Consider the following 22265-nt stretch of genomic DNA (forward strand, 5'->3'; position numbering starts at 1 on the left):
CTTTAAAGGAAACACTACTATGCTTATCTCCAAAGGATCCTTGGTTCCCGTTCTTACCCATGTTGCCTATGGTTATCTCCAAAGGAATCAAAGGAAACATATGTATATCAGTTTCCTGTGTTTAGATCTCTATCTTAGTCACATTTCACTGAACCGGGCCTTCACGGAGAGACCAAGCACCAGCAACGGCCGTTCCCGGGGACCCACACTTAAGTCCCACTCCTGAGTGTTATCACCCATGGGCCTGGGTTAAAGAGCCTCGCGCTCTTGGTTCTCCATTCCACACTTAATCAGATTTCGCTGACCCGGGCCTCCAAGGAGAGACCAAGCACCAGCACCGGCCGTGCCCTGAGACCCACACTTAAGTCCCCGTCCTGAGTGTTATCACCCATGGGCCTGGGTTAAAGAGCCTCGCGCTCTCGGTTCTCCAATCCACACTTAGTCCGATTTCGCTGACCCAGGCCTCCATGGAGAGACTCAGCACCAGCACCGGCCGTGCCCGGAGACCCACACTTAAGCCCCCGTCCTGAGTGTTATCACCCATGGGCCTTGGTTAAAGAGCCTCGCGCCCTTGGTTCTCCATTCCACACTTAGTCAGATTTCGCTGACCCGGGCCTCCAAGGAGAGACCAAGCACCAGCACCGGCCGTGCCCGGGGACCCACACTTAAGCCCCCGTCCTGAGTGTAATCACCAATTGGCCTGGGTTAAAAAGCCTCGCGGTCTTGGTTCTCCATTCCATACTTAGTCACTTTTCGCATACATTAAGAGACCCAGCACCAGCACCGGCCGTGCCCGGGGACCCACACTTAGGCCCCCGTCCTGAGTGCTGAAAATGCCTAGAAATGTCTCACTCTTTGTGTTAGGGAAAGATACAATAGTTGGGACATTTCTAGGCACTTTACATTATAGCAAAAATGCCTAGAAATGTTCCACACGTTTTCATTGGGAAAAATACAAAACATGGGAGAAAAAACCTCCAAATATGGCTGTGCCCGGGGACCAACTCTAAAGCCCACACCCTGAGTGCTGAAAATGCCTAGAAATGTTCCACTCTTTGTGTTAGGGAAAAATACAATACATGGGACATTTGTAGGCGCTTTACATTATAGCAAAAATGCCTAGAAATGTCCCAACCAATCAGAATGAGCCGGACGCTTCTAGACACTTATCATTGAGATAAAATGCCTCGAAATGTCCCACACTTTTTTATGTTAGGGTAATACAATACATGGGACACTTGTAGGCACATTACATTACAGCAAAATGCCTAGAAATGTCCCATACTAGGGGTTACGGAAGTGCAATATTTGGGTCTCTCTCTGAGTAATTCAAAAGGAAACATTCCTATGATCCTCTTTAAAGGAAACACTACTATGCTTATCTCCAAAGGATCCTTGGTTCCCGTTCTTACCCATGTTGCCTATGGTTATCTCCAAAGGAATCAAAGGAAACATATGTATATCAGTTTCCTGTGTTTAGATCTCTATCTTAGTCACATTTCACTGAACCGGGCCTTCACGGAGAGACCAAGCACCAGCAACGGCCGTGCCCGGGGACCCACACTTAAGTCCCACTCCTGAGTGTTATCACCCATGGGCCTGGGTTAAAGAGCCTCGCGCTCTCGGTTCTCCAATCCAAACTTAGTCAGATTTCGCTTACCCGGGCCTCCAAGGAGAAACCAAGCACCAGCACCGGCCGTGCCCGGGGACCCACACTTAAGCCCCCGTCCTGAGTGTTATCACCCATGGGCCTGGGTTAAAGAGCCTCGCGCTCTTGGTTCTCCATTCCACACTTAGTCAGATTTCGCTGACCCGGGCCTCCAAGGAGAGACCAAGCACCAGCTCCGGCCGTGCCCGGGGACCCACACTTAGGCCCCCGTCCTGAGTGCTGAAAATGCCTAGAAATGTCTCACTCTTTGTGTTAGGGAAAGATACAATAGTTGGGACATTTCTAGGCACTTTACATTATAGCAAAAATGACAAGAAATGTCCCACATTTTTCATGGGGAAAAATACAAAACATGGGTGAAAAAACCTCCAAATATTGCTGAGCCCGGGGACCCACTCTAAAGCCCACACCCTGAGGGCTGAAAATGCCTAGAAATGTTCCACTCTTTGTGTCAGGGAAAAAGACAATACATAGGACATTTGTAGGCGCTTTACATTATAGCAAAAATGCCTAAAAATGTCCCAACCATTCAGAATGAGCCGGACGCTTCTAGGCACTTATCATTGAGGCAAAATGCCTGGAAATGTCCCACACCTTTGGTGTTAGGGTAATACAATACATGGGACACTTGTAGGCACTTTACATTACAGCAAAATGCCTAGAAATGTCCCACACTAGGGGTTACGGAAGTGAAATATTTGGGTCTCTCTGTGAGTAATTCAAAAGGAAACATTCCTATGATCCTCTTTAAAGGAAACAGTCCTATGCTTATCTCCAAAGGATCCTTGCTTCCCGTTCTTATCCATATTTCCTATGGTTATCTCCAAAGGAATCAAAGGAAACATATGTATATCAGTTTCCTGTTTAGATCTCTTTCTTAGTCACATTTCACTGAACCGGGCCTTCAGGGAGAGACCAAGCACCAGCACCGGCCGTGCCCTGAGACCCACACTTAAGCCCCCGTCCTGAGTGTTATCACCCATGGGCCTTGGTTAAAGAGCCTCGCGCCCTTGGTTCTCCATTCCAAACTTAGTCCGATTTCGCTGACCCAGGCCTCCATGGAGAGACCCAGCACCAGCACCGGCCGTGCCCGGAGACCCACACTTAAGCCCCTGTCCTGAGTGTTATCACCCATGGGCCTTGGTTAAAGAGCCTCGCGCCCTTGGTTCTCCATTCCACACTTAGTCCGATTTCGCTGACCCAGGCCTCCAAGGAGAGACCCAGCACCAGCACCGGCCGTGCCCGGGGACCCACACTTAAGTCCCCCTCCTGAGTGTTATCACCCATGGGCTTGGGTTAAAGAGCCTCGCGCTCTTGGTTCTCCATTCCATACTTAGTCAGATTTCGCTGACCCGGGCCTCCAAGGAGAGACCAAGCACCAGCACCGGCCGTGCCCTGAGACCCACATATAAGCCCCTGTCCTGAGTGTTATCACCCATGGGCCTGGGTTAAAGAGCCTCGCGCTCTTGGTTCTCCATTCCATACTTAGTCAGATTTCGCTGACCCGGGCCTCCAAGGAGAGACCAAGCACCAGCACCGGCCGTGCCCTGAGACCCACACTTAAGCCCCCGTCCTGAGTGTTATCACCCATGGGCCTTGGTTAAAGAGCCTCGCGCCCTTGGTTCTCCATTCCACACTTAGTCTGATTTCGCTGACCCAGGCCTCCATGGAGAGACCCAGCACCAGCACCGGCCGTGCCCGGAGACCCACACTTAAGCCCCTGTCCTGAGTGTTATCACCCATGGGCCTTGGTTAAAGAGCCTCGCGCCCTTGGTTCTCCATTCCACACTTAGTCCGATTTCGCTGACCCAGGCCTCCATGGAGAGACCCAGCACCAGCACCGGCCGTGCCCGGAGACCCACACTAAAGCCCCCGTCCTGAGTGTTATCACCCATGGGCCTGGGTTAAAGTGCCTCGCGCCCTTGGTTCTCCATTCCACACTCTGTCAGATTTCGCTGACCCGGGCCTCCAAGGAGAGACCAAGCACCAGCACCGGACGTGCCCTGAGACCCACACTTAAGCCCCCGTCCTGAGTGTTATCACCCATGGGCCTTGGTTAAAGAGCCTCGCGCCCTTGGTTCTCCAATCCACACTTAGTCCGATTTCGCTGACCCAGGCCTCCATGGAGAGACTCAGCACCAGCACCGGCCGTGCCCGGAGACCCACACTTAAGTCCCCGTCCTGAGTGTTATCACCCATGGGCCTGGGTTAAAGAGCCTCGCGCTCTCGGTTCTCCAATCCAAACTTAGTCAGATTTCGCTTACCCGGGCCTCCAAGGAGAAACCAAGCACCAGCACCGGCCGTGCCCGGAGACCCACACTTAAGCCCCCGTCCTGAGTGTTATCACCCATGGGCCTGGGTTAAAGAGCCTCGCGCTCTTGGTTCTCCATTCCAAATTAGTCAGATTTCGCTGACCCGGGCCTCCATGGAGAGACCCAGCACCAGCACCGGCCGTGCCCGGGGACCCACACTTAGGCCCCCGTCCTGAGTGCTGAAAATGCCTAGAAATGTCTCACTCTTTGTGTTAGGGAAAGACACAATACTTGGGACACTTCTAGGCACTTTACATCATAGCAAAAATGCCTAGAAATGTCCCAACCAATCAGAATGAGCCGGACGCTTCTAGGCACTTATCAATGAGGCAAAATGCCTGGAAATGTCCCACACTTTTTTATGTTAGGGTAATACAATACATGGGACACTTGTAGGCACTTTACATTACAGCAAAATGTCTAGAAATGTCCCATACTAGGGGTTACGGAAGTGCAATATTTGGGACTCTCTCTGAGTAATTAAAAAGGAAACATTCCTATGATCCTCTTTAAAGGAAAAACTCCTATGCTTATCTCCAAAGGATCCTTGGTTCCCGTTCTTACCCATGTTGCCTTTGGTTATCTCCAAAGGAATCAAAGGAAACATATGTATATCAGTTTCCTGTGTTTAGATCTCTTTCTTAGTCACATTTCGCTTACCCGGGCCTCAAAGGAGAAACCAAGCACCAGCACCGGCCGTGCCCGGAGACCCACACTTAAGCCCCCGTCCTGAGTGTTATCACCCATGGGCCTGGGTTAAAGAGCCTCGCGCTCTTGGTTCTCCATTCCACACTTAGTCAGATTTCGCTGACCCGGGCCTCCAAGGAGAGACCAAGCACCAGCACCGGCCGTGCCCGGGGACCCACACTTAGGCCCCCGTCCTGAGTGCTGAAAATGCCTAGAAATGTCTCACTCTTTGTGTTAGGGAAAGATACAATAGTTGGGACATTTCTAGGCACTTTACATTATAGCAAAAATGCTTAGAAATGTCCCACACTTTTTCATGGGGAAAAATACAAAACATGGGAGAAAAGACCTCCAAATATGGCTGAGCCCGGGGACCCACTCTAAAGCCCACACCCTGAGTGCTGAAAATGCCTAGAAATGTTCCACTCTTTGTGTCAGGGAAAAATACAATACATAGGACATTTGTAGGCGCTTTACATTATAGCAAAAATGCCTAAAAATGTCCTAACCAATCAGAATGAGCCGGACGCTTCTAGGCACTTATCATTGAGGCAAAATGCCTGGAAATGTCCCACACTTTTTTATGTTAGGGTAATACAATACATGGGACACTTGTAGGCACTTTACCTTACAGCAAAATGTCTAGAAATGTCCCATACTAGGGGTTACGGAAGTGCAATATTTTGGTCTCTCTCTGAGTAATTCAAAAGGAAACATTCCTATGATCCTCTTTAAAGGAAACACTCCTATGCTTATCTCCAAAAGATCCTTTGTTCCCGTTCTTACCCATGTTGCCTATGGTTATCTCCTAAGGAATCAAAGGAAACATATGTATATCAGTTTCGTGTGTTTAGATCTCTTTCTTAGTCACATTTCACTGACCCGGGCCACCAAGGAGAGACCAATCACCAGCACCGGCCGTGCCCGGGGACCCACACTTAAGCCCCCGTCCTGAGTGTTATCACCCATGGGCCTGGGTTAAAGAGCCTCGCGCTCTTGGTTCTCCATTCCACACTTAGTCAGATTTCGCTGACCCGGGCCTCCAAGGAGAGACCAAGCACCAGCACCAGCCGTGCCCGGGGACCCACACTTAGGCCCCCGTCCTGAGTGCTGAAAATGCCTAGAAATGTCTCACTCTTTGTGTTAGGGAAAGATACAATACTTTGGACACTTCTAGGCACTTTACATTATAGCAAAAATGCCTAGAAATGTTCCACACGTTTTCTTGGGGAAAAATACAAAACATGGGAGAAAAAACCTCCAAATATGGCTGTGCCCGGGGACCCACTCTAAAGCCCACACCCTGAGTGCTGAAAATGCCTAGAAATGTTCCACTCTTTGTGTTAGGGAAAAATACAATACATGGGACATTTGTAGGCGCTTTACATTATAGCAAAAATGCCTAGAAATGTCCCAACCAATCAGAATGAGCCGGACGCTTCTAGACACTTATCATTGAGATAAAATGCCTCGAAATGTCCCACACTTTTTTATGTTAGGGTAATACAATCCATGGGACACTTGTAGGCACTTTACATTACAGCAAAATGTCTAGAAATGTCCCATACTAGGGGTTACGGAAGTGCAATATTTGGGTCTCTCTCTGAGTAATTCAAAAGGAAACATTCCTATGATCCTCTTTAAAGGAAACACTCCTATGCTTATCTCCAAAAGTTCCTTGGTTCCCGTTCTTACCCATGTTGCCTATGGTTATCTCCTAAGGAATCAAAGGAAACATATGTATATCAGTTTCGTGTGTTTAGATCTCTTTCTTAGTCACTTTTCACTGACCCGGGCCACCAAGGAGAGACCAATCACCAGCACCGGCCGTGCCCTGAGACCCACATATAAGCCCCTGTCCTGAGTGTTATCACCCATGGGCCTGGGTTAAAGAGCCTCGCGCTCTTGGTTCTCCATTCCATACTTAGTCAGATTTCGCTGACCCGGGCCTCCAAGGAGAGACCAAGCACCAGCACCGGCCGTGCCCTGAGACCCACACTTAAGCCCCCGTCCTGAGTGTTATCACCCATGGGCCTTGGTTAAAGAGCCTCGCGCCCTTGGTTCTCCAATCCACACTTAGTCCGATTTCGCTGACCCAGGCCTCCATGGAGAGACTCAGCACCAGCACCGGCCGTGCCCGGAGACCCACACTTAAGCCCCCGTCCTGAGTGTTATCACCCATGGGCCTTGGTTAAAGAGCCTCGCGCCCTTGGTTCTCCATTCCACACTTAGTCAGATTTCGCTGACCCGGGCCTCCAAGGAGAGACCAAGCACCAGCACCGGCCGTGCCCGGGGACCCACACTTAGGCCCCCGTCCTGAGTGCTGAAAATGCCTAGAAATGTCTCACTCTTTGAGTTAGGGAAAGATACAATAGTTGGGACATTTCTAGGCACTTTACATTATAGCAAAAATGACAAGAAATGTCCCACACTTTTTCATGGGGAAAAATACAAAACATGGGTGAAAAAACCTCCAAATATTGCTGAGCCCGGGGACCCACTCTAAAGCCCACACCCTGAGGGCTGAAAATGCCTAGAAATGTTCCACTCTTTGTGTCAGGGAAAAAGACAATACATAGGACATTTGTAGGCGCTTTACATTATAGCAAAAATGCCTAAAAATGTCCCAACCATTCAGAAAAAGCCGGACATTTCTAGGCACTTATCATTGAGGCAAAATGCCTGGAAATGTCCCACACTTTTTTATGTTAGGGTAATACAATACATGGGACACTTGTAGGCACTTTACATTACAGCAAAATGTCTAGAAATGTCCCATACTAGGGGTTACGGAAGTGCAATATTTGGGTCTCTCTCTGAGTAATTCAAAAGGAAACATTCCTTTGATCCTCTTTAAAGGAAACACTCCTATGCTTATCTCCAAAAGATCCTTGGTTCCCGTTCTTACCCATGTTGCCTATGGTTATCTCCTAAGGAATCAAAGGAAACATATGTATATCAGTTTCGTGTGTTTAGATCTCTTTCTTAGTCACATTTCACTGACCCGGGCCACCAAGGAGAGACCAATCACCAGCATCGGCCGTGCCCGGGGACCCACACTTAAGCCCCCGTCCTGAGTGTTATCACCCATGGGCCTGGGTTAAAGAGCCTCGCGCTCTTGGTTCTCTATTCCACACTTAGTCAGATTTCGCTGACCCGGGCCTCCAAGGAGAGACCAAGCACCAGCACCGGCCGTGCCCGGGGACCCACACTTAGGCCCCCGTCCTGAGTGCTGAAAATGCCTAGAAATGTCTCACTCTTTGTGTTAGGGAAAGACACAATACTTGGGACACTTCTAGGCACTTTACATCATAGCAAAAATGCCTAGAAATGTCCCACACGTTTTCATGGGGAAAAATACAAAACATGGGAGAAAAAACCTCCAAATATGGCTGAGCCCAGGGACCCACTCTAAAGCCAACACCCTGAGTGCTGAAAATGCCTAGAAATGTTCCACTCTTTGTGTTCGGGAAAAATAGAATATATGGGACATTTGTAGGCGCTTTACATTATAGCAAAAATGCCTAGAAATGTCCCAACCAATCAGAATGAGCCGGATGCTTTTAGGCACTTATCACTGAGGCAAAACGCCTGGAAATGTCCCACACTTTTTTATGTTAGGGTAATACAATACATGGGACACTTGTAGGCACTTTACATTACAGCAAAATGTCTAGAAATGTCCCATACTAGGGGTTAGGGAAGTGCAATATTTGGGACTCTCTCTGAGTAATTAAAAAGGAAACATTCCTATGATCCTCTTTAAAGGAAACACTCCTATGCTTATCTCCAAAGGATCCTTGGTTCCCGTTCTTACCCGTGTTGCCTTTGGTTATCTCCAAAGGAATCAAAGGAAACATATGTATATCAGTTTCCTGTTTAGATCTCTTTCTTAGTCACATTTCACTGACCCGGGCCACCAAGGAGAGACCAATCACCAGCATCGGCCGTGCCCGGGGACCCACACTTAAGCCCCCGTCCTGAGTGTTATCACCCATGGGCCTGGGTTAAAGAGCCTCGCGCTCTTGGTTCTCCATTCCACACTTAGTCAGATTTCGCTGACCCGGGCCTCCAAGGAGAGACCAAGCACCAGCACCGGCCGTGCCCGGGGACCCACACTTAGGCCCCCGTCCTGAGTGCTGAAAATGCCTAGAAATGTCTCACTCTTTGTGTTAGGGAAAGACACAATACTTGGGACACTTCTAGGCACTTTACATCATAGCAAAAATGCCTAGAAATGTCCCACACGTTTTCATGGGGAAAAATACAAAACATGGGAGAAAAAACCTCCAAATATGGCTGAGCCCAGGGACCCACTCTAAAGCCAACACCCTGAGTGCTGAAAATGCCTAGAAATGTTCCACTCTTTGTGTTCGGGAAAAATAGAATATATGGGACATTTGTAGGCGCTTTACATTATAGCAAAAATGCCTACAAATGTCCCAACCAATCAGAATGAGCCGGATGCTTTTAGGCACTTATCACTGAGGCAAAACGCCTGGAAATGTCCCACACTTTTTTATGTTAGGGTAATACAATACATGGGACACTTGTAGGCACTTTACATTACAGCAAAATGTCTAGAAATGTCCCATACTAGGGGTTAGGGAAGTGCAATATTTGGGACTCTCTCTGAGTAATTAAAAAGGAAACATTCCTATGATCCTCTTTAAAGGAAACACTCCTATGCTTATCTCCAAAGGATCCTTGGTTCCCGTTCTTACCCGTGTTGCCTTTGGTTATCTCCAAAGGAATCAAAGGAAACATATGTATATCAGTTTCCTGTGTTTAGATCTCTTTCTTAGTCACATTTCACTGACCCGGGCCACCAAGGAGAGACCAATCACCAGCACCGGCCGTGCCCGGGGACCCACACTTAAGCCCCCGTCCTGAGTGTTATCACCCATGGGCCTGGGTTAAAGAGCCTCGCGCTCTTGGTTCTCCATTCCACACTTAGTCAGATTTCGCTGACCCGGGCCTCCAAGGAGAGACCAAGCACCAGCACCGGCCGTGCCCGGGGACCCACACTTAGGCCCCCGTCCTGAGTGCTGAAAATGCCTAGAAATGTCTCACTCTTTGTGTTAGGGAAAGATACAATAGTTGGGACATTTCTAGGCACTTTACATTATAGCAAAAATGACAAGAAATGTCCCACATTTTTCATGGGGAAAAATACAAAACATGGGTGAAAAAACCTCCAAATATTGCTGAGCCCGGGGACCCACTCTAAAGCCCACACCCTGAGGGCTGAAAATGCCTAGAAATGTTCCACTCTTTGTGTCAGGGAAAAAGACAATACATAGGACATTTGTAGGCGCTTTACATTATAGCAAAAATGCCTAAAAATGTCCTAACCATTCAGAATGAGCCGGACGCTTCTAGGCACTTATCATTGAGGCAAAATGCCTGGAAATGTCCCACACCTTTGGTGTTAGGGTAATACAATACATGGGACACTTGTAGGCACTTTACATTACAGCAAAATGCCTAGAAATGTCCCACACTAGGGGTTACGGAAGTGAAATATTTGGGTCTCTCTGTGAGTAATTCAAAAGGAAACATTCCTATGATCCTCTTTAAAGGAAACAGTCCTATGCTTATCTCCAAAGGATCCTTGGTTCCCGTTCTTACCCATGTTGCCTATGGTTATCTCCAAAGGAATCAAAGGAAACATATGTATATCAGTTTCCTGTGTTTAGATCTCTTTCTTAGTCACATTTCACTGAACCGGGCCTTCACGGAGAGACAAAACACCAGCAACGGCCGTGCCCGGGGACCCACACTTAAGTCCCCCTCCTGAGTGTTATCACCCATGGGCCTGGGTTAAAGAGCCTCGCGCTCTTGGTTCTCCAATCCAAACTTAGTCAGATTTCGCTTACCCGGGCTTCCAAGGAGAAACCAAGCACCAGCACCGGCCGTGCCCGGAGACCCACACTTAAGCCCCCGTCCTGAGTGTTATCACCCATGGGCCTGGGTTAAAGAGCCTCGCGCTCTCGGTTCTCCAATCCAAACTTAGTCAGATTTCGCTGACCATGGGCCTCCATGGAGAGACCCAGCACCAGCACCGGCCGTGCCCGGGGACCCACACTTAGGCCCCCGTCCTGAGTGCTGAAAATGCCTAGAAATGTCTCACTCTTTGTGTTAGGGAAAGACACAATACTTGGGACACTTCTAGGCACTTTACATCATAGCAAAAATGCCTAGAAATGTCCCACACGTTTTCATGGGGAAAAATACAAAACATGGGAGAAAAAACCTCCAAATATGGCTGAGCCCAGGGACCCACTCTAAAGCCAACACCCTGAGTGCTGAAAATGCCTAGAAATGTTCCACTCTTTGTGTTTGGGAAAAATAGAATATATGGGACATTTGTAGGCGCTTTACATTATAGCAAAAATGCCTAGAAATGTCCCAACCAATCAGAATGAGCCGGATGCTTTTAGGCACTTATCACTGAGGCAAAATGCCTGGAAATGTCCCACACTTTTTTATGTTAGGGTAATACAATACATGGGACACTTGTAGGCACTTTACATTACAGCAAAATGTCTAGAAATGTCCCATACTAGGGGTTAGGGAAGTGCAATATTTGGGACTCTCTCTGAGTAATTAAAAAGGAAACATTCCTATGATCCTCTTTAAAGGAAACACTCCTATGCTTATCTCCAAAGGATCCTTGGTACCCGTTCTTACCCGTGTTGCCTTTGGTTATCTCCAAAGGAATCAAAGGAAACATATGTATATCAGTTTCCTGTGTTTAGATCTCTTTCTTAGTCACATTTCACTGACCCGGGCCACCAAGGAGAGACCAATCACCAGCACCGGCCGTGCCCGGGGACCCACACTTAAGCCCCCGTCCTGAGTGTTATCACCCATGGGCCTGGGTTAAAGAGCCTCGCGCTCTTGGTTCTCCATTCCACACTTAGTCAGATTTCGCTGACCCGGGCCTCCAAGGAGAGACCAAGCACCAGCACCGGCCGTGCCCGGGGACCCACACTTAGGCCCCCGTCCTGAGTGCTGAAAATGCCTAGAAATGTCTCACTCTTTGTGTTAGTGAAAGATACAATAGTTGGGACATTTCTAGAAACTTTACATTATAGCAAAAATGACAAGAAATGTCCCACATTTTTCATGGGGAAAAATACAAAACATGGGTGAAAAAACCTCCAAATATTGCTGAGCCCGGGGACCCACTCTAAAGCCCACACCCTGAGGGCTGAAAATGCCTAGAAATGTTCCACTCTTTGTGTCAGGGAAAAAGACAATACATAGGACATTTGTAGGCGCTTTACATTATAGCAAAAATGCCTAAAAATGTCCCAACCATTCAGAATGAGCCGGACGCATCTAGGCACTTATCATTGAGGCAAAATGCCTGGAAATGTCCCACACCTTTGGTGTTAGGGTAATACAATACATGGGACACTTGTAGGCACTTTACATTACAGCAAAATGCCTAGAAATGTCCCACACTAGGGGTTACGGAAGTGCAATATTTGGGTCTCTCTGTGAGTAATTCAAAAGGAAACATTCCTATGATCCTCTTTAAAGGAAACAGTCCTATGCTAATCTCCAAAGGATCCTTGGTTTCCGTTCTTATCCATATTTCCTATGGTTATCTCCAAAGGAATCAAAGGAAACATATGTATATCAGTTTCCTGTTTAGATCTCTTTCTAAGTCACATTTCACTGAACCGGGCCTTCAGGGAGAGACCAAGCACCAGCACCGGCCGTGCCCTCAGACCCACACTTAAGCCCCCGTCCTGAGTGTTATCACCCATGGGCCTTGGTTAAAGAGCCTCGCGCTCTCGGTTCTCCAATCCAAACTTAGTCAGATTTCGCTTACCCGGGCCTCCAAGGAGAAACCAAGCACCAGCACCGGCCGTGCCTGGAGACCCACACTTAAGCCCCCGTCCTGAGTGTTATCACCCATGGGCCTGGGTTAAAGAGCCTCGCGCTCTTGGTTCTCCATTTGAAACTTAGTCAGATTTCGCTGACCCGGGCCTCCAAGGAGAGACCAAGCACCAGCAGCGGCCGTGCCCTGAGACCCACACTTAAGTCCCCGTCCTGAGTGTTATCACCCATGGGCCTGGGTTAAAGAGCCTCGCGCTCTCGGTTCTCCAATCCAAACTTAGTCAGATTTCGCTTACCCGGGCCTCCAAGGAGAAACCAAGCACCAGCACCGGCCGTGCCCGGAGACCCACACTTAAGCCCCCGTCCTGAGTGTTATCACCCATGGGCCTGGGTTAAAGAGCCTCGCGCTCTCGGTTCTCCAATCCAAACTTAGTCAGATTTCGCTGACCATGGGCCTCCATGGAGAGACCCAGCACCAGCACCGGCCGTGCCCGGGGACCCACACTTAGGCCCCCGTCCTGAGTGCTGAAAATGCCTAGAAATGTCTCACTCTTTGTGTTAGGGAAAGACACAATACTTGGGACACTTCTAGGCACTTTACATCATAGCAAAAATGCCTAGAAATGTCCCACACGTTTTCATGGGGAAAAATACAAAACATGGGAGAAAAAACCTCCAAATATGGCTGAGCCCAGGGACCCACTCTAAAGCCAACACCCTGAGTGCTGAAAATGCCTAGAAATGTTCCACTCTTTGTGTTCGGGAAAAATAGAATATATGGGACATTTGTAGGCGCTTTACATTATAGCAAAAATGCCTAGAAATGTCCCAACCAATCAGAATGAGCCGGATGCTTTTAGGCACTTATCACTGAGGCAAAATGCCTGGAAATGTCCCACACTTTTTTATGTTAGGGTAATACAATACATGGGACACTTGTAGGCACTTTACATTACAGCAAAATGCCTAGAAATGTCCCACACTAGGGGTTACAGAAGTGCAATATTTGGGTCTCTCTGTGAGTAATTCAAAAGGAAACATTCCTATGATCCTCTTTAAAGGAAACAGTCCTATGCTTATCTCCAAAGGATCCTTGGTTCCCGTTCTTACCCGTGTTGCCTTTGGTTATCTCCAAAGAAATCAAAGGAAACATATGTATATCAGTTTCCTGTGTTTAGATCTCTTTCTTAGTCACATTTCACTGACCCGGGCCACCAAGGAGAGACCAATCACCAGCACCGGCCGTGCCCGGGGACCCACACTTAAGCCCCCGTCCTGAGTGTTATCACCCATGGGCCTGGGTTAAAGAGCCTCGCGCTCTTGGTTCTCCATTCCACACTTAGTCAGATTTCGCTGACCCGGGCCTCCAAGGAGAGACCAAGCACCAGCACCGGCCGTGCCCGGGGACCCACACTTAGGCCCCCGTCCTGAGTGCTGAAAATGCCTAGAAATGTCTCACTCTTTGTGTTAGGGAAAGATACAATAGTTGGGACATTTCTAGGCACTTTACATTATAGCAAAAATGACAAGAAATGTCACACATTTTTCATGGGGAAAAAACAAAACATGGGTGAAAAAACCTCCAAATATTGCTGAGCCCGGGGACCCACTCTAAAGCCCACACCCTGAGGGCTGAAAATGCCTAGAAATGTTCCACTCTTTGTGTCAGGGAAAAAGACAATACATAGGACATTTGTAGGCGCTTTACATTATAGCAAAAATGCCTAAAAATGTCCCAACCATTCAGAATGAGCCGGACGCTTCTAGGCACTTATCATTGAGGCAAAATGCCTGGAAATGTCCCACACCTTTGGTGTTAGGGTAATACAATACATGGGACACTTGTAGGCACTTTACATTACAGCAAAATGCCTAGAAATGTCCCACACTAGGGGTTACAGAAGTGCAATATTTGGGTCTCTCTGTGAGTAATTCAAAAGGAAACATTCCTATGATCCTCTTTAAAGAAAACAGTCCTATGCTTATCTCCAAAAGATCCTTGGTTCCCGTTCTTACCCATGTTGCCTATGGTTATCTCCTAAGGAATCAAAGGAAACATATGTATATCAGTTTCGTGTGTTTAGATCTCTTTCTTAGTCACATTTCACTGACCCGGGCCACCAAGGAGAGACCAATCACCAGCATCGGCCGTGCCCGGGGACCCACACTTAAGCCCCCGTCCTGAGTGTTATCACCCATGGGCCTGGGTTAAAGAGCCTCGCGCTCTTGGTTCTCCATTCCACACTTAGTCAGATTTCGCTGACACGGGCCTCCAAGGAGAGACCAAGCACCAGCACCGGCCGTGCCCGGGGACCCACACTTAGGCCCCCGTCCTGAGTGCTGAAAATGCCTAGAAATGTCTCACTCTTTGTGTTAGGGAAAGACACAATACTTGGGACACTTCTAGGCACTTTACATCATAGCAAAAATGCCTAGAAATGTCCCACACGTTTTCATGGGGAAAAATACAAAACATGGGAGAAAAAACCTCCAAATATGGCTGAGCCCAGGGACCCACTCTAAAGCCAACACCCTGAGTGCTGAAAATGCCTAGAAATGTTCCACTCTTTGTGTTCGGGAAAAATAGAATATATGGGACATTTGTAGGCGCTTTACATTATAGCAAAAATGCCTAGAAATGTCCCAACCAATCAGAATGAGCCGGATGCTTTTAGGCACTTATCACTGAGGCAAAACGCCTGGAAATGTCCCACACTTTTTTATGTTAGGGTAATACAATACATGGGACACTTGTAGGCACTTTACATTACAGCAAAATGTCTAGAAATGTCCCATACTAGGGGTTAGGGAAGTGCAATATTTGGGACTCTCTCTGAGTAATTAAAAAGGAAACATTCCTATGATCCTCTTTAAAGGAAACACTCCTATGCTTATCTCCAAAGGATCCTTGGTTCCCGTTCTTACCCGTGTTGCCTTTGGTTATCTCCAAAGGAATCAAAGGAAACATATGTATATCAGTTTCCTGTTTAGATCTCTTTCTTAGTCACATTTCACTGAACCGGGCCTTCAGGGAGAGACCAAGCACCAGCACCGGCCGTGCCCTGAGACCCACACTTAAGCCCCCGTCCTGAGTGTTATCACCCATGGGCCTTGGTTAAAGAGCCTCGCGCCCTTGGTTCTCCATTCCAAACTTAGTCCGATTTCGCTGACCCAGGCCTCCATGGAGAGACCCAGCACCAGCACCGGCCGTGCCCGGAGACCCACACTTAAGCCCCTGTCCTGAGTGTTATCACCCATGGGCCTTGGTTAAAGAGCCTCGCGCCCTTGGTTCTCCATTCCACACTTAGTCCGATTTCGCTGACCCAGGCCTCCATGGAGAGACCCAGCACCAGCACCGGCCGTGCCCGGAGACCCACACTTAAGCCCCCGTCCTGAGTGTTATCACCCATGGGCCTGGGTTAAAGTGCCTCGCGCCCTTGGTTCTCCATTCCACACTTAGTCAGATTTCGCTGACCCGTGCCTCCAAGGAGAGACCAAGCACCAGCACCGGACGTGCCCTGAGACACACACTTAAGCCCCCGTCCTGAGTGTTATCACCCATGGGCCTTGGTTAAAGAGCCTCGTGCCCTTGGTTCTCCATTCCACACTTAGTCAGATTTCGCTGACCCGGGCCTCCATGGAGAGACCCAGCACCAGCACCGGCCGTGCCCGGAGACCCACACTTAAGCCCCCGTCCTGAGTGTTATCACCCATGGGCCTTGGTTAAAGAGCCTCGCGCCCTTGGTTCTCCATTCCATACTTAGTCACTTTTCGCATACATTAAGAGACCCAGCACCAGCACCGGCCGTGCCCGGGGACCCACACTTAGGCCCCCGTCCTGAGTGCTGAAAATGCCTAGAAATGTCTCACTCTTTGTGTTAGGGAAAGATACAATAGTTGGGACATTTCTAGGCACTTTACATTATAGCAAAAATGCTTATAAATGTCCCACACTTTTTCATGGGGAAAAATACAAAACATGGGAGAAAAGACCTCCAAATATGGCTGAGCCCGGGGACCCACTCTAAAGCCCACACCCTGAGTGCTGAAAATGCCTAGAAATGTTCCACTCTTTGTGTCAGGGAAAAATACAATACATAGGACATTTGTAGGCGCTTTACATTATAGCAAAAATGCCTAAAATTGTCCTAACCAATCAGAATGAGCCGGACGCTTCTAGGCACTTATCATTGAGGCAAAATGCCTGGAAATGTCCCACACTTTTTTATGTTAGGGTAATACAATACATGGGACACTTGTAGGCACTTTACATTACAGCAAAATGTCTAGAAATGTCCCATACTAGGGGTTACGGAAGTGCAATATTTGGGTCTCTCTCTGAGTAATTCAAAAGGAAACATTCCTATGATCCTCTTTAAAGGAAACACTCCTATGCTTATCTCCAAAAGATCCTTGGTTCCCGTTCTTACCCATGTTGCCTATGGTTATCTCCTAAGGAATCAAAGGAAACATATGTATATCAGTTTCGTGTGTTTAGATCTCTTTCTTAGTCACATTTCACTGACCCGGGCCACCAAGGAGAGACCAATCACCAGCATCGGCCGTGCCCGGGGACCCACACTTAAGCCCCCGTCCTGAGTGTTATCACCCATGGGCCTGGGTTAAAGAGCCTCGCGCTCTTGGTTCTCCATTCCACACTTAGTCAGATTTCGCTGACCCGGGCCTCCAAGGAGAGACCAAGCACCAGCACCGGCCGTGCCCGGGGACCCACACTTAGGCCCCCGTCCTGAGTGCTGAAAATGCCTAGAAATGTCTCACTCTTTGTGTTAGGGAAAGATACAATAGTTGGGACATTTCTAGGCACTTTACATTATAGCAAAAATGACAAGAAATGTCCCACATTTTTCATGGGGAAAAATACAAAACATGGGTGAAAAAACCTCCAAATATTGCTGAGCCCGGGGACCCACTCTAAAGCCCACACCCTGAGGGCTGAAAATGCCTAGAAATGTTCCACTCTTTGTGTCAGGGAAAAAGACAATACATAGGACATTTGTAGGCGCTTTACATTATAGCAAAAATGCCTAAAAATGTCCCAACCATTCAGAATGAGCCGGACGCTTCTAGGCACTTATCATTGAGGCAAAATGCCTGGAAATGTCCCACACCTTTGGTGTTAGGGTAATACAATACATGGGACACTTGTAGGCACTTTACATTACAGCAAAATGCCTAGAAATGTCCCACACTAGGGGTTACGGAAGTGAAATATTTGGGTCTCTCTGTGAGTAATTCAAAAGGAAACATTCCTATGATCCTCTTTAAAGGAAACAGTCCTATGCTTATCTCCAAAGGATCCTTGGTTCCCGTTCTTACCCATGTTGCCTATGGTTATCTCCAAAGGAATCAAAGGAAACATATGTATATCAGTTTCCTGTGTTTAGATCTCTTTCTTAGTCACATTTCACTGAACCGGGCCTTCACGGAGAGACCAAGCACCAGCAACGGCCGTGCCCGGGGACCCACACTTAAGTCCCCCTCCTGAGTGTTATCACCCATGGGCCTGGGTTAAAGAGCCTCGCGCTCTTGGTTCTCCATTTGAAACTTAGTCAGATTTCGCTGACCCGGGCCTCCAAGGAGAGACCAAGCACCAGCACCGGCCGTGCCCTGAGACCCACACTTAAGTCCCCGTCCTGAGTGTTATCACCCATGGGCCTGGGTTAAACAGCCTCGCGCTCTCGGTTCTCCAATCCAAACTTAGTCAGATTTCGCTTACCCGGGCCTCCAAGGAGAAACCAAGCACCAGCACCGGCCGTGCCCGGAGACCCACACTTAAGCCCCCGTCCTGAGTGTTATCACCCATGGGCCTGGGTTAAAGAGCCTCGCGCTCTCGGTTCTCCAATCCAAACTTAGTCAGATTTCGCTGACCATGGGCCTCCATGGAGAGACCCAGCACCAGCACCGGCCGTGCCCGGGGACCCACACTTAGGCCCCCGTCCTGAGTGCTGAAAATGCCTAGAAATGTCTCACTCTTTGTGTTAGGGAAAGACACAATACTTGGGACACTTCTAGGCACTTTACATCATAGCAAAAATGCCTAGAAATGTCCCACACGTTTTCATGGGGAAAAATACAAAACATGGGAGAAAAAACCTCCAAATATGGCTGAGCCCAGGGACCCACTCTAAAGCCAACACCCTGAGTGCTGAAAATGCCTAGAAATGTTCCACTCTTTGTGTTCGGGAAAAATAGAATATATGGGACATTTGTAGGCGCTTTACATTATAGCAAAAATGCCTAGAAATGTCCCAACCAATCAGAATGAGCCGGATGCTTTTAGGCACTTATCACTGAGGCAAAATGCCTGGAAATGTCCCACACTTTTTTATGTTAGGATAATACAATACATGGGACACTTGTAGGCACTTTACATTACAGCAAAATGTCTAGAAATGTCCCATACTAGGGGTTAGGGAAGTGCAATATTTGGGACTCTCTCTGAGTAATTAAAAAGGAAACATTCCTATGATCCTCTTTAAAGGAAACACTCCTATGCTTATCTCCAAAGGATCCTTGGTACCCGTTCTTACCCGTGTTGCCTTTGGTTATCTCCAAAGGAATCAAAGGAAACATATGTATATCAGTTTCCTGTGTTTAGATCTCTTTCTTAGTCACATTTCACTGACCCGGGCCACCAAGGAGAGACCAATCACCAGCACCGGCCGTGCCCGGGGACCCACACTTAAGCCCCCGTCCTGAGTGTTATCACCCATGGGCCTGGGTTAAAGAGCCTCGCGCTCTTGGTTCTCCATTCCACACTTAGTCAGATTTCGCTGACCCGGGCCTCCAAGGAGAGACCAAGCACCAGCACCGGCCGTGCCCGGGGACCCACACTTAGGCCCCCGTCCTGAGTGCTGAAAATGCCTAGAAATGTCTCACTCTTTGTGTTAGTGAAAGATACAATAGTTGGGACATTTCTAGGCACTTTACATTATAGCAAAAATGACAAGAAATGTCCCACATTTTTCATGGGGAAAAATACAAAACATGGGTGAAAAAACCTCCAAATATTGCTGAGCCCCGGGACCCACTCTAAAGCCCACACCCTGAGGGCTGAAAATGCCTAGAAATGTTCCACTCTTTGTGTCAGGGAAAAAGACAATACATAGGACATTTGTAGGCGCTTTACATTATAGCAAAAATGCCTAAAAATGTCCCAACCATTCAGAATGAGCCGGACGCTTCTAGGCACTTATCATTGAGGCAAAATGCCTGGAAATGTCCCACACCTTTGGTGTTAGGGTAATACAATACATGGGACACTTGTAGGCACTTTACATTAGAGCAAAATGCCTAGAAATGTCCCACACTTGGGGTTACGGAAGTGCAATATTTGGGTCTCTCTGTGAGTAATTCAAAAGGAAACATTCCTATGATCCTCTTTAAAGGAAACAGTCCTATGCTTATCTCCAAAGGATCCTTGGTTTCCGTTCTTATCCATATTTCCTATGGTTATCTCCAAAGGAATCAAAGGAAACATATGTATATCAGTTTCCTGTTTAGATCTCTTTCTAAGTCACATTTCACTGAACCGGGCCTTCAGGGAGAGACCAAGCACCAGCACCGGCCGTGCCCTGAGACCCACACTTAAGCCCCCGTCCTGAGTGTTATCACCCATGGGCCTTGGTTAAAGAGCCTCGCGCTCTCGGTTCTCCAATCCAAACTTAGTCAGATTTCGCTTACCCGGGCCTCCAAGGAGAAACCAAGCACCAGCACCGGCCGTACCCGGAGACCCACACTTAAGCCCCCGTCCTGAGTGTTATCACCCATGGGCCTGGGTTAAAGAGCCTCGCGCTCTTGGTTCTCCATTTGAAACTTAGTCAGATTTCGCTGACCCGGGCCTCCAAGGAGAGACCAAGCACCAGCACCGGCCATGCCCGGAGACCCACACTTAAGCCCCCGTCCTGAGTGTTATCAACCATGGGCCTGGGTTAAAGAGCCTCGTGCTCTTGGTTCTCCATTCCACACTTAGTCAGATTTCGTTGATCCGGGCCTCCAAGGAGAGACAAAGCACCAGCACCGGCCGTGCCCTGAGACCCACACTTAAGCCCCCGTCCTGAGTGTTATCACCCATGGGCCTTGGTTAAAGAGCCTCGCGCCCTTGGTTCTCCATTCCACACTAAGTCCGATTTCGCTGACCCAGGCCTCCATGGAGAGACCCAGCACCAGCACCGGCTGTGCCAGGAGACCCAAACTTAAGCCCCCGTCCTGAATGTTATCACCAATGGGCCTGGGTTAAAGAGCCTCGCGCCCTTGGTTCTCCATTCAACACTTAGTCAGATTTCGCTGACCCGGGCCTCCATGGAGAGACCCAGCACCAGCACCGGCCGTGCCCGGGGACCCACACTTAGGCCCCCGTCCTGAGTGCTGAAAATGCCTAGAAATGTCTCACTCTTTGTTTTAGGGAAAGATACAATACTTGGGACACTTCTAGGCAATTTATATTACAGCAAAAATGCCTAGAAATATCCCACACGTTTTCATGGGGAAAAATACAAAACATGGGAGAAAAAACCTCCAAACATGGCTGAGCCCGGGAACCCACTCTAAAGCCCTCACCCTGAGTGCTGAAAATGTCTAGAAATGTTCCACTCTTTGTGTTAGGGAAAAATACAATACATGGGACATTTGTAGGCGCTGTTTATTATAGCAAAAATGCCTAGAAATGTCCCAACCAATCAAAATGATCCGGACGCTTCTAGGCACTTATCATTGAGGCAAAATGCCTGGAAATGTCCCACACTTTTTTATGTTAGGGTAATACAATACATGGGACACTTGTAGGCACATTACATTACAGAAAAATGCCTAGAAATGTCCCATACTAGGGGTTACGGAAGTGCAATATTTGGGTCTCTCTCTGAGTAATTCAAAAGGAAACATTCCTATGATCCTCTTTAAAGGAAACACTCCTATGCTTATCTCCAAAGGATCCTTAGTTCCCGTTCTTACCCATGTTGCCTATGGTTATCTCCAAAGAAATCAAAGGAAACATATGTATATCAGTTTCCTGTGTTTAGATCTCTTTCTTAGTCACATTTCACTGAACCGGGCCTTCACGGAGAGACCAAGCACCAGCACCGGCCGTGCCCGGGGACCCACACTTAAGCCCCCGTCCTGAGTGTTATCACCCATGGGCCTGGGTTAAAGAGCCTCGCTCTCTTGGTTCTCCATTACACACTTAGTCAGATTTCGCTGACCCGGGCATACATTAAGAGACCCAGTACCAGCACCGGCCGTGCCTTGAGACCCACACTTAAGCCTCCGTCCTGAGTGTTATCACCCATGGGCCTGGGTTAAAAAGCCTCGCGCTCTTGGTTCTCCATTCCACACTTAGTCAGATTTCGCTGACCCGGGCCTCCAAGGAGAGACCAAGCACCAGCACCGGCCGTGCCCTGAGACCCACACTTAAGCCCCCGTCCTGAGTGTTATTACCCATGGGCCTTGGTTAAAGAGCCTCGCGCCCTTGGTTCTCCATTCCACACTTAGTCCGATTTCGCTTACCCAGGCCTCCATGGAGAGACCCAGCACCAGCACCGGCTGTGCCCAGAGACCCACACTTAAGCCCCCGTCCTGAATGTTATCACCCATGGGCCTGGGTGAAAGAGCCTCCCGCCCTCGGTCTTCCATTCCACACTTAGTCAGATTTCGCTGACCCGGGCCTCCAAGGAGAGACCAAGCACCAGCACCGGCCATTCCCGGGGACCCACACTTAGGCCCCC

This window comes from Pleuronectes platessa, chromosome 13 (genome assembly GCF_947347685.1).
Source record: "Pleuronectes platessa chromosome 13, fPlePla1.1, whole genome shotgun sequence".
NCBI lineage: Eukaryota > Metazoa > Chordata > Actinopteri > Pleuronectiformes > Pleuronectidae > Pleuronectes > Pleuronectes platessa.